This window comes from Delphinapterus leucas, chromosome 19, assembly GCF_059928025.1.
Source record: "Delphinapterus leucas isolate spDelLeu-1000000601 "Yukka" chromosome 19, BTC_Dleu_Yukka2, whole genome shotgun sequence".
Taxonomy (NCBI): Eukaryota; Metazoa; Chordata; class Mammalia; order Artiodactyla; family Monodontidae; genus Delphinapterus; species Delphinapterus leucas.
Window position 1 is genome coordinate 12,626,715 of NC_143147.1, and position 15,256 is coordinate 12,641,970.

General features: G+C 46.0%; 1 protein-coding gene across 2 annotated transcripts in view; it reads right to left on the bottom strand.

Annotated features, from left to right (window-relative positions):
- The window catches only part of ADPRM (ADP-ribose/CDP-alcohol diphosphatase, manganese dependent), a 331,886-nt gene that overhangs the window by 154,090 nt on the left and 162,540 nt on the right, over nucleotides 1-15,256 (bottom strand). For both annotated transcript variants that reach the window (XR_016388840.1, XR_016388841.1), the window contains exon 5: nucleotides 858-924. The gene's annotated coding sequence lies outside the window, so the exon portion shown is untranslated. The remainder of the gene's footprint in view (nucleotides 1-857; nucleotides 925-15,256) is intronic.

Sequence of the window (15,256 nt, forward strand, 5' to 3'; positions counted from 1 at the left end):
GACAACAATTGGATATATGTATCTGAAGCTTAGGACAGAAGTCTGGGCTGGAGACATGAATTTTAGGAGGAAAATGAAGGTATGAGAGGGAATGAAAAAAACCTACGGAAATCAACATAATTTTAAAACAAAGAGTTGAAAATTGTAAGAGAAATGATAATGAATCAGAGAACAGATCAAAACTAATAGAATAAAAACAGTAATCAAAGATGTATCAGGGCTTCCCTGGTGACGCAGTGGTTGAGAGTCCGCCTGCCGATGCAGGGGACACGGGTTCGCGCCCCGGTCCGGGAAGATCCCACATGCCGCGGAGCGGCTGGGCCCGTGAGCCATGGCCGCTGAGCCTGCACGTCCGGAGCCTGTGCTCCACAACAGGGGAGGCCGCAACAGTGAGAGGCCCGCGTACCGCAAAAAAAAAAAAAAAAAAGATGTATCAGAAGAAAGAATCCATGACTCATAGAAATACCAAAAGCTAGCAATGAAAAGGTTTTCTCCATGTAGCTGGAAAAATTAATGAAAAGAAACCAAGATCAAGAGTTGTCCTAGTTAAATGTGTTACATGAAAGAGAGAAAAGGAGAAGAAAGAGGAGGAGGAAGGGAAGTTTCCAGAGACCAAATGTTGGTTATCTTTTAAGGGAATCAACCTCCCTACTAGTCTCATGCTTTCAGTGAAGAGGAACTTCTGTGAGGATAACACTCCTAGCTTTTGTCTCCACCTCTACTAATTTCTTCGCCTAAGAGTAGTGCTTTATCTGATATTTGCTTCTGAAAGAGGGAACTGAGCTTGCCTGGCTCAGCTCCTACTCCTGTCTGGTCAAATTCATAAGCTATAAAAAGTATGCACCGTGTCTCCTTACCTGCCAGGTGGTAGGAGTCCAACCTCAGGTGGAAATGTGCAGGTGAACTGTGACTCTGCCCGTGATTCTGTCAAAATCAAGAGGAGACACTATAAGTGCCTTTGGCCACAGATCTAAAATCACTTTCTCCAATTAGCTTTAAAAAATGCAACTGACATTTCGATCTTCCTTTCCCTATCTCCTGTGTTCTCAAGTTAATCCCCAAATTTGTAACCCAAGTTAGTCCTAATTTGGGAGGGAAAGAGGAAATAACCTAAAATACCAATGGTTACCCACGAAAGATTACCCATAACATTAAGTATGAGAAAACAATGACAAAGTTCGCAAACTGCTAGTTCTTAGGCAAAATATAACGTTGGTAAATGTTCTGTTTGGTGATTTTAGTTGGCATATACAACATTTTATATGGCCATGTAATTAGGCAGGCATAAGACGTGATTATAACACGTCTTCCTCCAAGGCTGCCTCACATTCAGGTGTCCTGCATAACCTCTGTAGAGGTTGAGTTTGCTACCCCTGCAATAAAGCAGTGATGACAGAATCTGAAGTTAAATAGAATAGCTGTAGATCTCTAAGTACCTATATGGCTAGACCTGCAAGCCAAATGCTGACTGAAAAAGCAAGCTGCAGAATAATGCATACAGTAGGGTATCATTTACGTATGTTTAAACACAACATATTTTCTGAATTGCTGTTATGATTCATATGAAAGGTTTTCTTTTTTCTTCTCTCTCTAGAACTTTCTAGAATCTTTTCTATACACTCATGTTCTGCATTTCATGATGGTATGTTTATGAACATGAGAGACAAAGACGCTGACCTCACTGAGCTTACACTCCAATAGGTAATAAATTACAAACAGATGAATGCACACGTCATATGACAGGACTTTGTAACTTATAAAGAATAAATAAACCAGGGCAAGGGTTTCCTCCTCTTCTGGTGGTTTGTGTAGGGCAGGACCATCATATAGGGGAGGAGGGGTACACTGCTGAGTGGAATTGGACAAAACTTTCAAACTGCCTTTCCAAATGGCCATGCCGATTTATAATCCCAACGGTAGGATAATCTTCCCCTCCCCCCCCCCGCCCCGTTTGATAGAAACCCGTTGTATCCATTTTCATTTCCTCGATTAAGTTGTGATTTGCCTCTTGATATTGTTTTCCTGTTGCGTTGTACAGCTGATTCGTGTTTCTCCTCCACAGACCCAATTTCTGGTTCCAAGTTCATCAGTGCTCCGACCACAGACCCCTTACTGGAAAGTGTCCGTGAAGCACTCCTCATGCTTGATGCAATCACCCAGGCTGTATTTCCATGCCTGCTCTGGGCCTCAGCAGGTGTCACCACTGATATCTTACTTAAGCCTCACCACATGCCGAAAGTTAAGTATCTTCATTGCCCAGATAAGCAAACAGACTCAGAGATGATGAATTACTTATTTCAAGGTGCCACAGCAAGTAATTGCAGGAGTCAGGATTCAAAACCATGTCTTTTTAATCTCTAAAGCTTGTGTTCATCTCCCTTAAATACTCTCATTGTCAGCCTTTGGGAGCAAAAGCTATTCTGCTACAGCACTGGCTATTTCAAAGTTCAACCTAATTTAGATTGGCGCTTGGTGTAGTTCACATAAATAAAGGCTTTGCAGTTGTCAACAGATCTTCTCAGATCATTTCCTACCTCAATCCATTGCTAAAGCTGTTTGGTTCCTGAAAAGCAAGGTCTTCCTTCCGTCCAGGTTCTAGGACCACCCTCTGAATTCTAGGTCTTCAGTTGCTCTCCATACTAGTTGACAGTAGCCCAGAATATTTCCACAAGATTTCCTTCAATTGTCACTTCTTTTAAATGCTATAAAACCAGGAAAGATGTCTAGGAGGGATTTTTCTAGCTTCCAACATCATTTTCTTCTACACAAACATTTACATAAACATCAAAATGTCTGAAACAAAATTACCTGTCAGTTACTTAGGTCCCAGACAAACGGTGATTACTTTTAAATCATGCAAAATTTAAGATCACAGAGCTCTACAACACTGAGGTCAGAAGGAATCACAGCATCCACCCAGCCCAAGGATGGCCAATAGAATGCATAACTGGAAGTGGTGGCGAGAAAGCTGGAGTCCCATCTGGGCTCTGCAGGAAGGAGTGCTGTGATCCATTAGCAATGTCTGCCCTGGACAGCTACAGGAGTTCCAGGCCTTTGGGGCAGCTGTTGGGAAATGCTGATCCAAAACGAACACTAAAACATCACGGAGCTCAACCAGTTAAATATGATTTGTCCCACTCCCACCAAAGCAGACAGCACCTTGACACAAAAATTTTAAAAGCCCAGCTCTACTGAAACCTCTTACAACTTTCTCAGGCAGTCCCAGTGAACTTAAAATCTCAATCTAAATATCCCATGATATAGTGCCTTTTTCTCAGAAGAAGAAATTTGTTTTATTATATACACGTTAAAGTGGACTAAAGAAACCCAAAGAGGAAACAAGAACACACACACACAAACAATTTTTCAGTGATTCTGCTTTGCCTTGTTGAAGTAAGTTCATAAATACAATTTTTATTAGTACAAAAAAAAAAATCAGTTGCTTTTAACCTCTTCCACCTCCCCAGGCAAGTAAATACTGAAAAAAATTGTAAGGAATATTGGCTTGGAGGAGGGCCACTCAGGCCTGGGGTGTCCACACGTCACCATGTGGCCCTACTGTCGGACGTGTGAAAAGGAGTATGTGTATTGTATATCTGTTTTCTCTAATGTTGTCCGAAGCGTGCATTTTATGGAGGAAGAATCTGAAGCCCAGATAGACTAAGCCGTTTATCTATACACACACAGCTAGTTAACGGCAGGACGAGGCTGAGAATCCACTTCTCCTGCTTGCTCGTTTAGCAATGTTAGCCTACATAGCCCCACATGTAAGTGACTCCCAGGCTGTCTACTTAATCACCCATCACTCACCAAATACAAGGGTAGGAGGCACAGAATTGAAACAGTACAACCTTGGGAGCATCAAGATGCTCACAGCTGGATGGGAGGCTGGACCTGCAAACCGAGAGCTGCAGAGGACTCTCTGCCTTCCTGCGGAAGGCATTTGGAGAGCTCTGAGAATCCCCAAACTCGCCCGTACCATTGCTTTTAAACCGCTTCGCTACCCCTGCCAGCAGTGACCATCAACTTCCTTTCCGAAGCTTTTTTTTTTTAACAAAGAAACATCTTTAACACTTCATGATCGTTACTACGCACAAAGCAACGGAGAACCAAAACCAATCCGAGCTCTTTCCTGCCTTGACGTCTTTGCCCTTGATGTGCCCTCCAGCAGGATGGTCCCCTCCCCCCATCTTCACATGGCGGCTCTTCTCTTCACTGCAAATCTCCCTCCTTCCTCTTTTTTTAAATTGTGGTAAAATATATGTAATACAAAACTTGCCATTTTTAAGTGTGCAAATCAGTGGCATGAAGTACATTCACGGTGTTGTGTGACCTCCACCACTGCCTCTTTCCACAACTTTTTCATCACCCCAAACAGAAACTCTGTAGCAATATTTACCCTTTTGTGTTGGCTTATTTCATTTGTGTTGGCTTATTCATAATGTTTTTAAGATTCATCCACATCGTAGCATGTATCAGAATTCCATTCCTTTTTATGGCTGAATAATATTCCATTTTATGAATACACAACATTTTGTTTATCCATCCATCCACTGACGTACACGTGGGTTGCTTCCACCTTCTGGCTGCTGTGAATAACGCTGCAGTGGGCAGGGCTCCTTTCCAATGCTCACCTCTCTCTCTCACTTTCCATCACATCACCCGGCTTTATTTTCTTCATAGAACATATCACCACATGAAATTAATTGTTTTGTTTATTCTTCTTCCCTCCCCTCATCCTCCTCCCAAAGGTATAGTCCACGGGAGCCTAGAACCTTTTCATTGCCCACTTTATAGCCAACCTAGCATCCTAACATAGGGGCTGGCATATACTAGATACTCAAAGAATATTTGTCGAATGAATGAATAAAAAAGCAATAATGAAATGCATAGGTTGGGCAGGTGACCAGGCTCACTAACTTGCTAACTAACTCCCGCCCCCGCCATCACAGAGCAGGTCATACAGACTCATACGTTAGCAACATGACAAACTACTGCATGCCATGGCTCTTTGGGATACGATGCCTAAAGTAGAAGTCACTAGTGTTAAATCCTCAATGCCAAATATCTACGACATTATATGGTTGAAAGTTGCTGTAACAGCAATGTGGGCAAAAAATCTAAGACACAGAAGTGCCAGTGAGTAAAAAGAAGTGGGAAGAAAAACGGAAAGAAGCTTTGTGCAGCTTTGTGCCCTGAAGAAAGGGCTGGTAACGTCCCTCTTACACCAGAAGAGAACCTCACTTAGCACAATTGGCCAGAGAGGCAGGTGGAAAAGTGGTCCAGCCTGGGGGGCTCTGGCACCACCTTCTGTTCTGGCAGCTCCCAAAGCCGTCACCTGATTTAACAGGTCTCTCTTTATCCCCAACGTTGAGGCCCACACACCTTCTCCCTGAGAGAGAATTCTTCCCACTGCTCTTTTCCCTGGGAGGGGATAGAGAATTTCAGTTCATGCACATTGATCCCATTACCGCTTACTACATGGCTATTTCCTGGGGCAGCGAGATAATCCAAGTCTGCTCCTTCCCAGCACACGAGCATAAAACCGTAATGTATAACATATTATGTCAGACACAGGCGCTGCCCAGCTCAGCATTCTGTTCCTGACACCCGGAGCAGGGAAGATTTTGTGAGCAACTCCAGTCCTTGCTTCACATGACACACAGATGCCAAGTCCTGCTCTCCCGCCACAGAGTGCCGTCGTGTCCCTGCTTCTACTCTTCCTTTCTCTCTGGACCACCCGCACATCATCCTTCCTGGTTCCACTAGCAGATGCCCACTGGCCTCTTGCAGTGTTCTAGGATGTCTGTTGGGAACCAGAAATTTAAAAATGAATGAGTTATGGCCCCCATAGGGTGCCACTGGGCAGCAAAGGCAAGGACCACTTGACAGAGCGAGTAGGAACTACTTAGGCAGTGGGAAGATAGGGACCCATGGGGCAGATCTTGAAAGATAAGCAGTGTAGAAAGAAAAGGGAAAAGGATGAGGCAGAGAAATGTGGGCATAGCTGTATATCAGGGAGAAAAGCCTGGGGTTTGGGGGGCAGGGGGAGAAAGAGAGAGAGAATGAGAGAGAGCGAGAAGGAGGATATATGAGAGAGGGAATTAAATTTTTTCTAGAGAAAAAACCAGGAAGCAAAGGAGTCAGCAGTTACTGCTAGAAAGGTTAACTTTGGCAATGAGTAATAACTCCTTCAAATAGAATCATGAAGGAAGCAAATATAGGTAAAAATATAGACAAATTGGGCTTCCCTGGTGGCACAGTGGTTGAGAGTCCACCTGCCGATGCAGGGGACACGGGTTCGTGCCCCAGTCCGGGAAGATCCCACATGCCGCGGAGCGGCTGGGCCCGTGAGCCATGGCCGCTGAGCCTGCGCGTCCGGAGCCTGTGCTCCGCAACAAGAGAGGCCGCGACAGTGAGAGGCCCGCGTACCGCGCAACAAACAAACAAACAAAAATTTTTTTCTAGAGAAAAAAACCAGGAAGCAAAGGAGTCAGCAGTTACTGCTAGAAAGGTTAACTTTGGCGATGAGTAATAACTCCTTCAAATAGAATCATGAAGGAAGCAAATATAGGTAAAAATACAGACAAATTAAGAAGACCAAGGGGCATACATGACATAGATCATCTCTGAGGGTCTCCATTATCTCTGTAGAGCCCCAGCTTCCCCCATGAGCTGGGAATGAGGAGATGACGGTGGGTTGGGTGAAGTGGGTGGAGGTCAGGGGCAGCCGCTGAAGGGAAAGTAAGAGAAGGTCAACTAGAGATAATTAAAAGATAAGCGAGCAGCAGTGGCAGCCCAGCAGAGGCTGAGAGGCTCATAAATGTGTAATGGAACCACTTCAGCATGGTGATGTGATTTTTTCCCAAGTATTGTCCAGCAGCCCCGGGCCAGGGAGAGTGAAAACAAGCATTTGGATTGACACAGCACTGGGGATGGAGGTGCAGCTGTGGAAGGAGGTCAAGGAGCTGAGGGTGAGGAAGGATTGGATGAGAGGGCACTCGAAGACATGGGTGATTAAATCTAGCCTAAGAAGGGGAGATGGGCAAGGCCAAGAGAGGTCTGACAGCCTGCAAAATCAGGTGTCAAATATATCCAGCACGTAGCCATAAGGCTTTGTATTAGTCAAGGTCCTCTAGAGAAACAGAACCAATTCCTTATAATAAGTCTCATTATAAGGAACTGACATGCAATTATGGAAGCTAAGAAGTCCTGTGACCTGCCGACTTCAAGCTGGAGCCCCAGGAAAACGGCGCTGTAGTGCCATTCCAAGTCTGAAAGCCTGAGAACTGGTAGAGCCAGGATTGTGAGTCTAAGGCCACTGCCAGGAGAAGACCAACGTCTCTGTTTAGGCAGTCAGGCAGAGAGAGAAAAGGCTACCTTCCTCTGCCCTTTTCTTCTACTCCGGCCCGTGAATCAATGCCCATGGGCACTGGATGATGCCCACCCACACCGAGGAGGGCCACCTGCTTTACTGAGTCCACAGATTCAAATGCCGGTCTCTTCTGGGAACGCCCTCACAGGCAGAAGTGATATTTAAGCAGATATCTGGGCATCCTATGGCCGAGTCAAACTGGCACATAAAGTTAATAACCATCACAAGCCTGGTAACAGTAGCTCTTATTGTAATCCCAGGCATGTATGCACCAGGCATTAACTCAGAGCTTTACGTGTATGGTTCCATTGGGTCCTCTCTCACTTTACAGGAAAGTAACTACAGCGCAAGGAAGTTAAGTCACTCTGGACTTGACTAACCCCACAACTCATGCTCTTAAACATCTGGCCCAAAGAGGTTGTAATGCTAGATTTCTGAGCATATTGTTTTGTAGGCTGAGCCGTCCCAAGTGATGAACAAGGTGTAGGAGGTGGCAGTGGACGTGGATTGCTGAGGTGAATGGAAGTTGAGTCATTGGGGCTGAGGAAGTCAGAGCAATCTGCGACTGCAAAGTTGAATGACTCAACAACAAGGGTCAGAGGGCCAGGAGTCAGGGACCTCAGAATCGCAGGAAAATTTAACTGTCCAGAAGGGTTCACGTGAGGAAGAACCAGCCTGAAGCCAACTGGAAAAAATTTTGCAAGGGCCGTGGAACCTCTGAAATTTGGCAAGAAGTGGCATCTCTCCCTTTGAAAGGTTCCCAGTTGGGTCAGGGGCTCCCAAGACCATCCTCAGGTTCAGTGATTCACCAGAAGGACTCATAGGACTCAGGAAAGCTCTGACACTCATGGTTATGGTTTATGACAGCGAAAGGATACAGGCTCAAACTTGCAAAGGAAAGAGGTACAGAGGGCAGAGTCCAGGAGAAACCAGACATGGCCTTCCAGCTGCCCTCTCTCAGTAGAGTAGCCCAAACAGGACGTAATCCTCCCAGTAATGATGTGTGATAGCACCTGGGAAGTACTGCCAGCCAGGGAAGCTTACCTGAGCTTTCAGGTCCAAGGTTTTTCTTGGGAGTCAGTCACCTAGGCATGAAATACCCACATGACTGACCTTAGCTACCCTGTCTTCAGCACTTCCAGAGGTCAAACTGATACAGCATGGCCCAGGTCCCCAGGCAAACAAAGGCACACATTCATTATAAATCACATTGTAGCCATAAACTATCTGGGGTAGCCCAAGGCCCCAGGTATACAAAAACACTCTTATCAAGCAGAATACTCCGAGGACTTAGAAGATCCCTCTGGTCAAGGGCCAGTCGTTTCTTTGGAACGTGCAGGGTTGAAGCACCCCAAGCCCTCTGGGTTAACTCTTTACAGCACACCAGCACCAGAGACCAATAAACATGATTTGTGATGTAAGACACCCATTCTGGCCCAGAACACCACAGAGACCTCCAGGGATCAAGGATGACCCAGTCACTTGAAGGTACACTTTGCATTTAAAGCTAGAATGTTATCCTTTGAGTTTTGGGTTCACAATGAGCTCAACCTCTGAGGCTGACCCAAGGACTTTTCTACTTGAGACCACCCTATGCTCTCTTTGATCAAGGCTCAATTCTCCCACTTAACATTAAAAAGAAACAAGCAAACGAATAAACTGACAACCCTCATGCCCAACCTTGGAGAACAAGTGAAAAGGAAGTCTCTGATACCCATTAGACAGACATCCACAAACACACTGCAGTGAGGACCAAGAGACTTCCTCTCTACACTGTGTGCTGGGATCCTGTTCCTAAGAGCCCTGTGGATAGAACGCTCCCAGATCCAAACGTCAGGCTGAGAAAGCAACCAGGAAGCAGCTGGTGTGCTTTGGTCCAACTCTGCAGTGGGTTCGCTGGACACAACTGGGTTGGCCATTCTTTTGCCTCTAGAGGGTACAGTAAGCAGCAACTATCACATTCTCCTGGGTGCACAGGCTTGTAAAGAGTTGAAATAGAGATGGAGGCAGAGATAGAGACAGAGAAAGAGATAGAAATAGAGGTTTCAGCGGACGTTTTTGCTAGCATAGCGTTTCTGTCACGCACTTGCCTTCCGATACGCCTTGCTTTCATTTGTGTGAGATTTTATTCTTCTTTTTTATTGTAGCTGATTTACAATATTGTGCTTCCGATGCACAGCAATGTGATTCAGATTTTTTTTTGTGGGTTTTTTTTGCAGATTTTATTCCATTATAGGTTATTGCAAGATATTGGTATGATTCCCTATGCTATATAGTACATCTTTGTTGCTTATTTATTTTATGTTTAGTGGTTTTAGTAGGGAAGAAAGTAAGTGGATCCTTTGCCCCTGGCGTTCTAGACCACGGACAGCACTCAGCTCATCCTCTTCCTGCTGCAGTCCCCTTGCAGATCTCAAATCAGACAAGTGCTCCCTGTTTATTATACACGATGGGTAACCCTGCTGCTGAAGGATACTTCTATTATGGAGGTAAAACCCACGGGAGTTTTGCTGGCTACTCCTTTATCTCTACCTTCTGTTGACCAACTGTGAGACTGTTCTATTCCAAATGCCTTTGAGGAAGGTTGTCACAACGGTAAAGAAGGGAAAAAAATAAATAAATCCATGCTCAGCTTTCACGTTTCAAAATGAATGTTTGAACCCAAGGCAGAGGCAAAAGCCTGAGAGAAAGGGATACTGGAGTTCCAAAGCAGAGCCCGTAAAAACCCAGCACAGAAAGTTTACTTCCAAAAAAGTAAGCAAGAAGAATTCATGATCGGTTAGAGCCAGTTTTATCACCACTCATATTATATTAAAATCCCCTAAAGTGAGAAAAGGGGGAAATTATAAGTGGTCCTGAGGTGGGGCTCCTGTCTTGCCCCTTTGAGGTCAGGTCTGTCTATAGGGATGGAGGAGTACTGTAAGTTCAAGAGCAGAAGGAATCACAGCTTCCATGCGGAGCAGGGCCTTGGGACTCTCCACCTGTATCCTTCCATGGAGCCACAGGGATGGAGAACTGACTCCAGGGTCTAGGGAAATGGGCCTGACCCGTCAGGCTCCACATGGGAAGGCGAGAGACTGAATGCTTCTCATGCAATTTTTAGGGCTGGTGGGCCCTAGTGGCCCCTGGTCAGCTCGTGGAGATTCAGAGCGACCTTTGTGGACCAACCACTAGGGAAGAGATGAAGGCTCAGACATCCCCAAGGAGCCTGGCAAGGACGGGCAGTGACAGTCAGGGCCAGTGAGAGTGAGGCCATAGTGGCAGCTGTAGAAGAGAAGACACCATGGCCTAGAACCAAACGCCGCTCCAACGCCTGGACAGCCCTCAAGTCTCCTGGAAATTAGGTTCAATCATGGAGGAAGGAAGAAAGGGGAGAAATGTGAATGAATCGAGAAAACCTTGAATTGGTTGAGTTTGTCCTGGAATGACTACCATTGGGTTTCCATGGACAGAGGTGTGGAACTGGAGACAGAACCCAAATTCAGTTATGGAAAAACAAGAGCCTTACCCTTTACTTTGCAAACCTGAGTTGGAGGTCTATGGGATGAACACTTACAATATTTTAAACCCCTGAGAGCCAAAGATGGGAGGACAGGTAGGTCAGCGATAACAGCAAGAGTAGTAGGCTGTATATAAATCTTCATATATAAATTTTATATGAATGTTTAATGCTGTATATATAAATTCTAGTTTGTGCAAACCAAAATCTGGGGTGCACTGTTCTGACCATGGAACATATGTGAATGGGACCTGCCCCTGAAAGTGGGAAATGTACGTGCCTATGTCGTCTTCTTTCTGTACCAGGAATGCAGCCATCCCTGACCAGGTGACAAATAGTGTGACTGTGCATTTCGAAAGGGGAGCTGTGCATGTGCCACTTCTGGGTATGTGAAGCCATCTCAGAGATGCAGACTGGGCCCCCAGATGTTGGGATGGCTGGAAAAATTCAAGGATCAAGTTCAAAGTCCTTAGTATGGCAAACAAAGCTTTTCACAATGGGGCCTTGCTCCCTTGACCAGTCCCTTGGGACTCCCTAGCAGCCCCACAGTCAGGAAAACCACCAGCAGGGCTCTAAACCCACCATATTGTCTTGCCCCGGGGCCTTTGCACAAGCTTCTCCCTCTGCCTGAATGGGCCTGGCTATCTCTACGTATCCTTCACGTCTCAACTTGAACTTACATCTTCCAGAAAGGCTTCCCGAATTTTCCCAAATTGACTTAATTGTCCTTCCCTGAACTTCCATGGCATCCTGAGTGAACCCCAGTTGTGCCACTTATCAGGCTGTATTTAACTGTCTGTTTCCCTATTTATCTCCTCCACTAGACTGTCAGCTATTTAAGGGCAAAGGCATGTCTTGATCATCATTGTATCCTGGAACCTAAAGCAGCACCTGGCCATGAGAAGGCGCTCCCCAAACACTTGTTACTTGTCAAGGTTGATGACTACTGGGGAAGGAGGCATCTGGACCATTTTAGAAAACCCAAGCTGATTGGGCCACCTCCCTCGGGGAAATGGCCGCAAGCAAATAGAAATCAGAGTCAGGGAGTTGTGGCCAAAGAATTTTTCTTCACTTGTTCCCAGGGGAAATTACTGCTTTGGGCAGCAATGCTTTAAACCTGGTTCTTAAAGGAAGAGAAACCTCCCTGGGCTGGTAACCCACATCAGCAGGTGCACAGCTGCCCTCTCTCCAGCCTGTCTGCGCTTCTTCAATCAGGCAGAACATCCCTATCCTTCAGACCACTGTTCTCAGTCTGGACTTTTGGGGGTTCATTGTGTCAGCATTCCCTGGGGTTCCCACTCTGCTCAGGGTCTTTGCTTGTGAATGCCCTGAACAGAAATACTCTCTTTAGAACCTTCTCAGCGCAAGGCTCCACGCCAGGCACTTGCACGGAAAACATTATATTTAACCCTCACAAAAACACTGTGAGGTAAAACCATTACCCTCGGATGTAGAGAGGCAAAAACTGAGGAGGTTAAATAATTTGCTCAAGATCCCAGCTAGTGAGAGGCTGAGCTGTTCTCAGGGGGAAAAGAATAACCTCTGTTACGAGACTGTTCAATTTTTTACACTGCTGTTACAGAAAATGCAAAACTCCACTTCCTGTTCCCGAAAGCTCTGGGTGGCAAAACACACACACACACACACACACACACACACACACACACACACTACACCTTGAAGAATCCAGCAGGTGATAATTGGTGTCGCTACAGCATGAAAGAATAAGGGAGCTGTGAAATTCTCCACTGTCCTGGGAAAGAATCAGGCACTTTTCTACTTTGATAACCACGGTATTCTCAAGCATAAGGTAAGGGTTTAAGCCACAGTTTCCCATGCTTCTGATGTAAGTTTAAAATTTCCAGGAGGAGCAGAATATGTCAATTAATTAGGTCTTTTTTTTTTTTTTAAGAGATTATGTAAGTTGTTTACTCTCATTAACAGCCAGGAAGAGTCCGAGTGCTGCCCACTGGCCTCACATCAATATTCCAGGCACTCATTAATCATTCACGGATTCCTTTACACTCTGCACATGCCCTCAGATGGCCCTTTACCCAGGTTGGGTAGCTCAAGTTATAAATGCCAGTGACTGTAGGAGAAGCAGACCCATAGCACGAATGTTACAGCCCCAAGGAGCACACGTGCAGGGGTCTCTAGTGACTCAGAGAGCATGTGCTCTGTCTGCAGGGGGCGCCACGACTCAACTCCAGCCAATGGTTGCCATGTAGGATCTCAGAGTCCTTGTGGCTGGGTCTCCTGATTTTCCAAAAAAAAGCCGTTAAGTCTGGAATTTTACACGAAAGTTCCTGATCACTATGAGAGCCAAACAGCATATGCCTGTGGGTAACTTTCCATCCAGTCTGCGATCCCTGGATTACTGTCTACAGCAGTGCTGTCCGCTAGGACCCGGGACTTCGGTGAGCTCATCAGAGTTAACCCAAGAGCAGACAGCCGTGCAGCCACGGGGTTGATGGCAGCGGGAGGGCTTTGTGTCTGACGAAATCGTGAGCGTCGAGCCAAGGAAAATAGGAACTATCTGTCCCATAAGAAAACGACAACGCTCAACAAGTCCTTATGGCCTCGATTTTAACATCGTTGGTAATTCTGCAGCAGTAGCACCTGCTCAGGCAGCGAGAGAGGTGGCTTTGGGAACATTACATGACACCTTTTATCTCAGCTCTGGGTGAGGTGAGCTACAAGTACAACTATCTACAAGCAACACAATCACAGGTACAGAGCCGTGATGAGATGCCTGGTGCAATTCAGAGGAAATCTGAGCAAGGGATTAAACAGGCTTCCAGAAGGGTGGTGTGAGGTGTTGGAAGAGGCTGGGCTGGCGGGAAAACTCATGTGTTGATCCCCAGAAGCATCTTTTATTTCTTGAGCAAGGATGTAGAGGGGTTCTCCTCCCACCAAGCATACGATGCTAGTCGCCAGGGACAGAGCCTTGAACCACGCTAATGACTTCCACTGGCAGAAGTGAAGAGGGAGCCCCGAGTTCTGCCCTGTCCAGGCAATATCTCCCCTCACCCAGCCGTGCCCTTCCCCAGCCGACCTGCAGGAAATCCCAGGGCTCCCTGTCCCCCTTCCTTCTTACCTGGACCCCAACAGGACTGATTCCACCTGGCTTTTAATCTCTGCTCACTTCTGCACAGGAAGCCCTAAGGCTTCCTAAACTCAACCCTCATCACCCTGCTTCTCCTCGCTTAAACCTCTGTCCATCTCCTAACCTGACTACCCCTAACTCCCCAGATCCTCTCATTGGGTCCTCTGGAACTCATGGTCCATTATCAGCAAAATCTCTGTATCTTCGGTTGTATCTCTAAACATTTGATTCACCTTTCTGTCCTAACAGAACAAGCAGCCTGCTCCAGAACAAGGAACCGAGCAGAAGACTAATTTTAAAAGTAATCATATTAGTAGCAAAAACTAGTATGCACGCTTAACCATGTTCTAGGCGCCGTTCCAAGCACTGTACCTATATCGATTCCATTGATCTTCACAACAACCCCATAATTAAAGCCATGGCCACGCCTATTTTCTGATGAGGAAACTTAGGCAAGGAAAGGTGAATCGATTAGCCTAAGTTCATGGAGTTAAAAAGCAGGAGAGCAGGAATACAGGATTTGAATCAAGGCAGTTGAACTCCAAAGCCTGCGCATGGAACAACTGTGAAACACTGCATCACAGAATCGTCTTTGGTAGAAGAGAAGATGCCTCCAAAAAGGGGCAATCTGGGCCACCCCAGGCAGGCAGCACTAGGAGTCCAAACCTGTTTGGGTCTAGAATCCACCACTAAGAAAAGCTCCAAACTCCTGCTAAGGACACGGCTTCCTCTGTCATCCTCTCAAGAAGTGGCTATTTTTTTCATTCCCATACCCCTTGTTCCACTAGGCCTTGGGAGGCGGGGGGTCCTCCCTGCTCTTTATTTATCTTCTATGCCATTGCTCCCCACTACCCTTGGTTTTGAAGGTCATACTGCCAGACTGAATATTCCACTATGCCTTCTTATAGTAGTCACATCCAGAGACCCCGGGTCGCTCCCCTCATTCCTACAAGATCTGAGCACCTGCCCATTGTCAGTTCTGATCTCAGGAATTTCACTTTCCACTGAGAAAACCCTTGCAATGCCCTTGACTTGTAGTTCCACGACCTCCTCTCTTCCCATTCTAACTCATCCTAACTCGGCCACTCCCTCCTATGGCCACACCCTAGACCTTTCCATACAGGTCATCCAGTCCTCCATTATCTTAATTCTAAGGATACTACTTTCCGACCACTATCTCTCATCTTTAGTTCGCCAGTTCCAAAAATGATTGACCCCTGTCTAACCACCTGATCATTACCACCTTTTTACTATCCCTCAATTCCTTCATATCCTT